The sequence below is a fragment of the Geotrypetes seraphini genome, chromosome 7 (assembly GCF_902459505.1).
Source record: "Geotrypetes seraphini chromosome 7, aGeoSer1.1, whole genome shotgun sequence".
In the NCBI taxonomy this organism is placed as follows: Eukaryota; Metazoa; Chordata; class Amphibia; order Gymnophiona; family Dermophiidae; genus Geotrypetes; species Geotrypetes seraphini.
The window spans coordinates 94,977,882-94,988,841 of NC_047090.1; the positions used below are offsets into that span (position 1 = coordinate 94,977,882).

Consider the following 10,960-nt stretch of genomic DNA (forward strand, 5'->3'; position numbering starts at 1 on the left):
TACACACCCCTTCCAAAGAAGGTGTTAAACTAGAATGTACAGGTACATTTTGTAAAATATATGTATAAAGAGCAACCTCGCCTCTGTTCTGCTCCTGGAGAGCTCATTAAGCCGCTAAATTGAATGTATGGCTTGGAAAAATTATGTTAGAGGTCTCTTCCTATCTTGATTTTAGAAAATTGTTAAAGACTCAACTCTTTGATAGGCTGATATCTTAATGCATTCTGCTTCATTTTTTCAATCAAGTTCCTTATATTCAACTTGATGTATTTTATCTGTTCTATGTATTACTTCTTTCCCTGCCGTGCCGGTATTTTCTGCATTATATTGTAAATGCTTTCTGTCTTTATCTGTTTTTAAGTCCATTATTCTAATTTGTATTTTATTTATATCCCATGTATTAGCTTACCTTGTTGTGAACCGCCTAGAAATTTTTCGGTATGGCGGTATATAAGAATAAAATTATTATTATTAAAGCACTTTTTTATGTGTGTAGGGGGCAATGTTCCCTCTAAGCTGAGCAGAAGTCTTCCACCTACATTCCTACCAGTAGGGGTGCTGTATCAGTATCAACTTTTCAATAGAGAGGGACAACCAGGTACTGCAGAACACCAGAGGACTTGTCACTAGTGATTAAACACATGATAGTGAAGCTTCACCCACACAGCTTAGACGGAATATTGCTATGGGGGTCACACAATTTAATAGAAGACATTGTCTGTTTGTAAAACTGCCTTTATGAACAACAAACTATAAACTTATTCCTGTTGCAGGAAAATATTGGATTGTTATGAGACTACATTGATAGTGTAAGCTTTATGCATTACTACAACGACTATTACTACTTATCATTTCTATAGCACTGCCAGATGTTTGCAGCGCTGTACATTAAACAAGTAAGAGACAATCCCTACTCAACAGAACTTACAATCTAATAAAAACAGACAAACAGGAGAAATAGGGGTTAGGGAATTTCTCACAGACATTGGTACTTAGGAGTTAAAAGCAGTCTCTAAGCCTGGAGTTGAATACGGACAGAGACGGAGCTTGACGTACTGACTCAGGCAGTCCTTCCAGGCATATGGTGCAGCAAGATAGAAGGGATGGAGTATGGAGTTGGCAGTAAATGAGAAGGGTACAGATAAGAGAGACTTACCCGATGAACGGAGATCCAAGGGAGGAGTATAGGGAGAGATAAGATACTGAGGAGCTGGAGAATGAATGCACTTATGAGTCAGTAAGAGGAGTTTCAACTGTATGCAGCAATGAATAGGGAGCCAATGAAATGACTTGAGGAGAGGGGTAAACTAAGGGTGAGTCAGAGTCATGTGGAGATTTCAAATAAAGAATCAAGTGAAGATTCTAAATAGAAGGACTTTTGAGTATTTAGGGCTAGATACACAAAACATAGTCGTTAAGACTACGTGAGTCACTGTTGGCCAATTTTTTGGCCGACTCTGGAACAGCGATTGATGTTCCAACAAGTTTCCATGTTAATGATTTGCACAGAGGTTCACTGTAATCCCATCCAGTCAGTCACTCTGAGAGTGACTTCAACATATGCGCAGAGCCAGTTTGGGGAAGCCCGAACAGCTGAGCGGCAGGGGAAGCCCCAAAGCAGTCTCCTACCACTCAGCTGTTGGGGCTTTTTTTTAGTGTCACAAATGTGTGTGTGTTATATATGCACAATATCTGCCCCATTAAAAAAAAAAGCCATGCCACCCCTCCCCATGATGATGCCCTCCCCGATAAACCCCCTGATGACCCACCCTGGAAACAGAATAGAGTCAGGAGGGATGCCCACTCCCTTCAGCTACCGTGGCAACCCCCATGCCAGCCATTCCCTCCTGCCTCCACAAAAGCCCCCCCCCGCACTAACAACCCCCATGAGGCCCCCACCAAAGTGACCCCTCCTCTCCCCCATTCCCCTTCCTAAAAAAAAATTGGCAGGAGGGATACACAGGGAGGGGCCTAAGACATCTGAGCCAATCAGGGCCTTAGGCTCCTCCTTTTGTATCCCAGGGAGGCAGGGCTGGGAGCAGGATGCGGGCGGAACTGGGTAGGCCTGGTAACCCTAGGTGGGGGTGAGAGACTACCATTAGAATGCTTTTATGTTTCATTTATATATTCTGATGTTGTCACTTTTTGCTCACTTCTGACCTGAAGAAGGTAGTATTACCTTCAAAAGCTAGTCAAAAAAATGGGGGTTTTGGTTTGTTTGTTTTTTTTGGGGGGTTTACTTTATTTCTGTTCTCCCTTTCAAAACACTGGGAGTTTTGTCTGGTGTTTTCTTGCCAATGTACCTATGCTAGTTGAGTGCACATTGTTTTGAAAATGCAAGCAATAAAACCTGAAATCCATTTATACTGTGAGTAGGGGGGCCTGTCTTAAAGCAGCAAACATGTTATTTCCTAATGCTTCTGGCTTAAAACATGACAACTAGCTGGATACCGAGAAAGTGAGAAAGATGAGAAAAGTAAGAAAAGGGAAACTCAGGATGTAATTGATATAGTCCTGTTTTCAATTCATGTTAGCTCCTGCTGGTTCAAAAAACCAAACAAATACACACAGCCTAACAGAGGTCTTTACTACAGCAAAGTGTTCCCTCCTATTCACAGAGAGCCATTTTCGATAGGACATCTAAGTCCAATTTTGGACATTTCCCACAAAACGCCCAAAATTGGAGGTAGTGAAATGGCCATTTTTGAGCAGGACGTCTAAATATTTTTTTTGCCTGAAAATCCCCTAATTGGATGTCTTGGCCACCAAAATGTCTAGGCCACCAGGACATCTAACTTTATTCACCAATTCCAATGCTCAAGTTTGGGCAACATATATAAAATCTGGAAGTTAGGGTTTAATGCCCTTTAGTAAAAGGGTGGGGTGGTGGTGGGCAGTCCTCCACAGGTTCAGCCAGTAAGGGGATGCAGGGAGAAGCTGCAGGGCCATGGTTTGGTGTTCACTGTCACCGACTCTGCTGCCCCCTCCTCTGACATTAACTTCTTTTTCCAGGGCAGGGGACCGATAGAACTGACTGCTGCACCCAAAAACTAACCCCCCCAAAAAAGTCCAAATTAGAAATGTCTAAATAGGCACCATTTAGACATGAGAAGGGCCAGCATTGTAATGGACTGGCCACATAGGAGGTGGGAGTGGAGAGTGTAAGGGGTCATTACTTAATCCTTTCTTTGGTCATCTGGTCAGTTTAGGTACCATTTTGGCATTTAGACGCTTCTAAAATAGATCTAACTCAGAACATCTAAGTTCCATCTAGGGCAGGGATAGGCAATTCTGGTCCTAAAGAGCCACAGTCAGGTTTTCAGAGATAGACATGCATCTCAAGGAGGAAGTGCATGCAAATCCATCTCATACATTTTCATTGTGGATATCCTGAAAACCTGACCTGCCTGTGGCTCTTGAGAACCAGAATTGTCTACCCCTGATCTAGGGCACCCTGCAAAAGGTACAATATCACCACAAAACATCTTAAGTTTAACCCGGCCCATAGCCCACCCAAAACACACCTCTTTCTGAGTTTGATGTTTTGGAGGGCAAATGCCCCACACAATGTCTAAGTTGCAGAGAAAAATGTCCAAGTGATGATTGTTGGACGTTTTTGTGTTTTGAAAATACCCCTAATAATCATTGTAACTACATATCCTTATTAATGACAGGGAAGTTGTTTATAATTGACTCATTACTACTAATCATTTCTATAATGCTACTAGACATATACAGTGCTGTACACATTATATACAGGTACGGACACTAGTGGGCTCAAAATTTCTAAGTTTTTGTAAATGGGGCAACGGAGAACTGACTTGTCCAAGGTCACAAGGAGCTGCAGTGGGAATCAAACCCAGTTTGCCAGGATCAAAGCCCTCTGCACTAACCATTAGGCTACTCCTCCACAAAATAAAAACATACTACTATTACTCATTCATCACTGCTGCACCCAGCTCTTATACAACAGAGGAGTGCCTCGCAAACTTTCCAGAACACTAATCTTGGGGCCACAGCATGCACAGAGGTCCTCCAGACGAGGTCCTGAGCTGCCCTCCAGACAAGGTCCCGAGCTGCCAGTGGGGGGTGGGGGGGGGGTAGAGGGATGCTGGAAGAGGAGGAGAGATGCTGACGAGGAACAGAGGCACCAGCTGATTGCCCACAGGACGTGCCTATCGCCACGAGAGGCATGTCCTGTAGGCAGTCAGCTGGTGCAGCTCCTCCTTGCTGATGTCTTGTGGCACATCGGGAAGCTCAGTGTGGCACACGGTTTCCTCTATTGCGGATACATTGCAATTGAGGAAAGTAGGGAAACAATACCTCTAAAATATTATCCCAGCCCAGCTCTTTTACTTAAGTACACTGAAATCTGGGTTTAATGTTTCAAGTTTCAAGTTTATTGGTTTTTTATAACCCGATCATAAAACAAATATCTGACCGGTTAACAATAAAATCTAGATAGAAAAGAAAGAAGTATTTAGATGTGTTGGGAGAGATTAGTGAGAAAGAAAAAATAGAAACATTTAGAACGTATGGACAAACCTGACAGTGAGGGTAATTGGGAAGGTTGGGAAAAAGTTACATAATCTTAGAAGAAATGAGATAGAGGGAAGGGATAAAACATGGGGGGCGGGGGTGCCTGGTATGAGAAATATGCTGAGAGAATGATAATTAGATTGAAGAAGAAATCAACAAGTGGACAAAAAAAAAAAAAAAAAAAAAGATTAAGATTTGGCATAGGCATCTTTAAATAGGTAAGTTTTAAGGAGAGTCTTAAATTTTGGTAATTGGATTTCGTCCCGAAGAAATTGGGGGAGAGAGTTCCACAATGTGGGTGCAGTTATGGCAAAGTTAGTAGTCCTGGTGTAGAAAGATTCTTTTAGAGAAGGAATGAAAAGGAGTTTTTGATCAGATGATCTTAAAGAACGAGAAGAACTTTGGGGGATTAGAAGTTTATCTAAAAACAGGGGCAGGTGAGATTGTTTGATTTTGAAAGTAAGTAGTATGATTTTATAAAGTATCCGATGAGTGACGGGGAGCCAATGAGCCTCTTTAAAAAGAGGAGTGACATGTTCATATTTGCCAACATTGTAAATGAGTTTAATAGCAGTATTTTGAATAAGTTGCAGCCGCCGAAGTTCTTTTTGGGGGAGTCCATTGAGAAGAGAATTACTATAATGCATCCTAACATGGAACTTTCATATTCAATAAGCCCAGATTTAACACAGAACTATTTTTTTAAAAAAATTTGCAGGGCACATGGTACTTGCTGAGAATTAATGTAGAAGCACTTACCACCCTCCTATTCAGTTAAGTCTGTGTTAACCAGTTAACCTGCACTAATCATAATGTGCAAGTTGATTAATGCTTCTGCCCTTTCTCTGACCATGGCCCAGCCCCCCCATAAAAATATTTTTTTTTAATTACATAATGTGCATGATAGCGTACCCAATGCTGGCAAAATACCTCAACCACTTTAAGCTATATTAATAGGGAAATCCTATATAGAGAACTGAAAGTTAAGTGTTGAAAGATCAGCCCTGTACCCCCAATTCTATAAAGGGCATTCAACCTTTATCATAGACTTTGTCAAAGTCTGCAGCGGTCAAAACAGCAGTCAGGGAGGCCAAACTTCGAATGGAAGAAACTCTAGCGAAGAACATTAAGAAAGGGGACAAATCCTTCTTCAGGTACATTAGCGACAGGAAAAAGAACACAAACGGGATATTACGCCTTAGAACGCCAGAAGGGAACTATGTGGAAACAGATTCCGATAAGGCCAAACTACTGAATGATTACTTCTGTTCAGTCTTCACCTGCGAGGCACCAGGGCACGGGCCACGGCTGGAAGCAAAGCAAAGCATGGAAGACCCATTTCAGAATTTTGAGTTCACACCAACTGATGTTTACAGAGAACTGTCAAGACTCAAGGTGAACAAAGCCATGGGACCGGATAATTTGCACCCAAGAGTGCTCAGAGAGCTATGCGATGTTCTGGCGAAACCGTTAGCCATGCTCTTCAATCTCTCCCTAGATACGGGGAGAGTCCCCCTAGACTGGAAAACAGCCAACGTTGTTCCTCTGCACAAAAAGGGTTGCAGAGCAGAGGCTGCGAATTACAGGCCAGTGAGTCTCACATCAATAGTGTGTAAACTCATGGAAACTCTATTTAAAGGTAAATTAGACACGATATTGGATGAGGGAAATCTGAGGGATCCCTGTCAACATGGATTCACTAGGGGCAGGTCATGCCAATCCAATCTTATCAGCTTCTTTGACTGGGTGACAGGAAAGCTAGACTCGGGAGAGTCTCTAGACATAGTGTACTTGGATTTCAGTAAGGCTTTTGACAGTATCCCGCACCGTAGACTATTAAACAAGATGAAATCGATGGGGTTGGGTGAGAAACTAACTGCATGGGTCAATGATTGGCTGAGTGGAAGACTTCAGAGGGTGGTGGTCAACGGCACCCTCTCTGAGACATCGGAGGTGACTAGCGGAGTGCCGCAGGGATCAGTCCTGGGACCATCCCTTTTCAACATATTCATAGGGGACTTGACTCGGGGGCTTCAGGGTAAAGTAGCGCTGTTCGCCGAAAACGCCAAACTGTGTAATATAGTAAGTGAAAGCAATCTCAAGGATAGTATGACACAAGATCTGATCACGTTGGAAAACTGGTCCTCGACATGGCAGCTGGGCTTCAACGCAAAGAAGTGTAAGGTCATGCATCTTGGCAGCAGAAATCCATGCAGAACATACACCTTGAATGGAGTAGCACTAGCTAGGACTTCAGAAGAATGGGACTTGGGAGTAATCATCATTGCAGACATGAAGGCTGCCAAACAAGTAGAGAAGGCCTCATCCAAGGCAAGGCAAATGATGGGATGTATCAAGAGAAGCTTCGTCAGCCGCAAACCTGAAGTCATAATGCCACTTTACAGATCCATGGTGAGACCTCATCTGGAATACTGTGTGCAAGTCTGGAGGCCACATTACCGTAAAGATGTGCTTCGAGCCGAGTCGGTCCAGCGGATGGCCACTAGAATGGTCTCCGGACTCAAGGGTCTCTCATACGAAGAAAGACTGGGCAAATTGCAGCTCTATACTCTAGAGGAGCGCAGGGAAAGGGGTGACATGATTGAGACATTTAAATACATCACAGGTCGAGGCGAGGTGGAAAACGACATATTCGTACCCAAGGGACCCTCGGTCACAAGGGGGCACCCGCTTAAACTCAGAGGAGGGAAATTTAGTGGTGACACCAGGAAGTACTTCTTCACAAAAAGGGTGGTGGATCATTGGAACAAACTTCCGGTGCAGGTGATCAAGGCCACCAGCGTGCTCGACTTTAAGAATAGATGGGACATCCACGTGGGATCCCTACGAGGGTCGAGCTTAGGATCTAAGTCATCAGCACTCAGACTTAATGGGGTGGGTCAGTAGAGTGGGCAGACTTGATGGGCTGTAGCCCTTTTGTGCCGTCATCTTTCTATGTTTCTATGTTTATACTGACATAGCATGTGGGTTGCAACTAACTTTGGGTGCTGGACTTTAAGCTCAATGTTAGGCACAAATCAACATTATTCTATAACTTGGTATTTAACTTTTGGGAATGTCCATGATCTGCCTAGGTCCATGTCACCCTTTGGGTTGTGTGCAGGAGATGTTAGACACCAACCCCTTCTTCTACGAAACTGCGATAGCAGTTTTTAGCGCAGAGTGCCGCGCTGAATGGCCCTCGCTGCTCCCGACGCTCATAGGAACTCTATGAGTGTCGGTAGCAGCACGGGCCATTCAGCGCGGCTCACCATCCTAAAAACTGCTACCGCAGTTTCGTAGAAGAGGGCCTAAGTTATAGAATAATGTGCAGAGGAGATCTGTGCACAACATCAATCAAGCACCAGTTAGTATCAATAAAGTGACCAATTGGTGCCCATTTCCTTATTAAGTTGCACACAGATCTCAGATCCATGTGCAAATTCCAATGCCCAAGTTTGGGCTACCTATATAGAATCTTGGTGTTAAGGTTTAATGCCCTTTAGTAAAAGCAGTGGCATACCAAGGGTGGGACGTGGGGGGCTGTCCTCCTCAGTTGCAGTCAGTAAGGGGGTGCAGGGAGAAGCTGCAGAGCCATGGTCTGGTGTTCACAGCCATCGACTCTGCTGCGCCCTCCTCTGACATTACTCTTCTACCTCGTTATTCGCGGGGGATAGGGGCAGAGCCAGATGGCGAATGGTGAAAAACCGTGAATATCCGGCTCTGACCCACCCCCACCTCCCTTCCGCCTTCCCCTGGCATCCCGGCCTTACCTGGTAATCTAGCTGGTTTTCGGGGCAGAAGCAATCTTCCTACGCTCCTGCCCCGTGCAGGGGGGCAGGAGCATAGGAAGATCGCTCCTGCCCCGAAAACCAGCTAGACCACCAGGTAAGGCCGGGATGCCGGGGGGGAAGACAAAAATATGTTTGTTTGTTTTTCCTCCTCCCCCCCCCAAAAAAAAAATCACGATTATGTGAAATCGCGAGTAGGGAAACCGCAAATGGGGAGGTAGAAGTGTAACTTCTTTTGCCTGGGCAGGAAACCTATACAGCTGATAGCTGCACCCACCATGCTGTGGCCCCACGACTGCTCCAAACATCCCCCCACTGCTTGGAGAGGGGGTGCTCCGCCCCAGGTGGCAACCAACACAGGCATGCTACTGAATAAAAAGGTTCCCAAATTTCCAAGCAATAGTAGCACAAAACAGATACAACTCAGTAACTTCTGGAACCTCATTCTATCAAGAAATAAAGTTTCTCTTCTCCGAGGAAGTACTCAATCCTGTCCAATTATTTTGCTACTGTACAACTGTTCAAGATTGTACAAAATATGAGGAGCTACCATATTTGATTTACACACCGTAATTCCCAGTTATTTAGCTTAATTCCTATTTTATACAAAGCGGCATATTTACTAATAATGGGCGCTAATGTGGAAGCATACATCAGTAAATCTGATCCTAAGGGTGTGATCTCCAAATTGTCCACATGAAAACAGTCCACATGTACGGTACTTTCCAGCCATGTGTTTTGTCCCAACCTTCACTGAAAACGTACGTGTGCGCTTATCAGTTTGCAACCCAAGTATTTGCAGATATTTGCCATGTTTTTTTTCCTGCAGGTATGTTTTGCAGGGAAATAACAGTCACAGATTTCAGAATGTAATCTATGTGCATTACCTTCCTCCCACAATCTAAACAGCCCACCCCTCCTCCAGGAACAGTGTTTTGTCTGTCATTTTGAAAATTGACTTCTACGGGCTCCTTTTACGAAGCCGCGTTAGCGGTTTAACGCAGTAATAGCGCATGCTAATTTGCCGGCCGCGCTAGCCACTACCACTTCCTCTTGAGCAGGCGGTAGTTTTTCAGCTAGCGCGGTGGTTAGCGCGCGCTAAAAAGTTGTGTGCGATAAAGCCGTTAACACGGCTTCGTAAAAGGAGCCCTAAATGTTAAAAATGAATGGCACTTTGTACTAGATAATGGAATTGAAGCAGAACCCTTATCCAAAATAGAAACAGCAAGCAAGCAATAAATATATTTTCTAGTGAATATAAACTTTTTTGACAGTGCAGTTTATACAGCCTAGAAAGTACCCGAGTACAGCACTACCCACAAGAAGAAATTATTCCTCTTATCCTATTATCCAAGAGCAGAGAACATGCTTACCCCTGACTTGGGTTGGAAAGTCCAAACTTGAAGCACAAAGAGAAAGAAACAGAGCCCGATACACCAGCAACTGAAGAAATGAAAGCCTCTCACGCAGAGAGCCTCTCCTTACAGTTGTGAACAGACCCACCCGGTGATAAAAATAAAATTATCAGCTGGTTTGCAGGGGACATTCCTGAAGAGCTGAGATATTTACTCTATAAGGGAGACGCATGCTCAGCTGTGGCAGAGCTCCCTCCATCTGTCAGAGAAGCACTTGCCAGTCTACAGTGTCCTGATGAGAGCGGCAAAAGTACTCAGCAGAGGAAGATAGTGAGCTGAAGGGTGTTAGTGATGAAAACTGACTAGGGACTATGCATACATAGGGTAAACAGCCACATAATAGGTGCTGAGGGAATGTTATGTATAGCTGCTGTCTTAGGCCTGAAGGAGAGTGCTGCCATCTAGTGAGACAAAGTTCAGAAGTGATTACTAGAATAAGAAGGCAAGACATCATTTAGTAGTACAGATTTAATAAAGGTATCTCTGAGTATGGGTTAGGGACAAGTGCTGCAGGAAGGACTAGGGTTGGATTTTTAGGGGGTGTGTAGTTTGAAAATTTTTTATTGTGTGTCAGTTACGTGAAAAAGTACAGTCTTCCATGTGTATTTCTTTGAAATAGTCTGCATTTTTCGGAGAGTTTGCACTATTTGCCAAGTGTGCACTTTTTCCAAAAGGGTGTACGTCGCTCACTTTCCAAAAGTGTGCACGGGCCTACTATTTACACAATGGTTCACACTATGTGAGTGCTTCTGAATTCTCAGGTAGTTGCAAACACTTACAGCACCATAGCCCACTGGAAGCCACTTCTGAGGGAACTAAAATCTTAAAAGGAAAAAGCTGTTTCAAAACAAGAGAGTTTTTGTGTCTCCAGAGATGGAAATATAAGGGGGCTATTTGTTCTCTTCCCCAAGAGGCAAATCCTAAAACGGATTAAGGAAACCACCTGGGAGACAGATCCTTTCTGCTTCAGCACTGGGACCTAGATGCACTAAAGTCAGCGATCATCTAATGATTGTTGCTAAACCGGTTTTGAAATTCCATGTAAACTAACCGAGCGCTTGATGTTCTAATATTACTTCATGATGCACATAAAAGCAAAAATTTTAGCAATCTGAAAAATTCTTATGTATCTTACCAATAGTTCAGCCCTGAAATTAATATAATATTTATAACCAGCACCGGGACCCTCCCCCTGTAACAGCAAACATGGGCAGG

The 10,960-nt window shown here is 43.8% G+C and overlaps 1 protein-coding gene across 1 annotated transcript in view; it reads right to left on the minus strand.

The window, feature by feature from the left end:
• SPTB (spectrin beta, erythrocytic) overlaps positions 1–9,820 on the minus strand; it is a 345,456-nt gene extending 335,636 nt beyond the window's left edge. Inside the window, exon 1 of the mRNA XM_033951147.1 lies at positions 9,704–9,820. The gene's annotated coding sequence lies outside the window, so the exon portion shown is untranslated. The remainder of the gene's footprint in view (positions 1–9,703) is intronic.
• Positions 9,821–10,960: the final 1,140 nt, after the last annotated feature.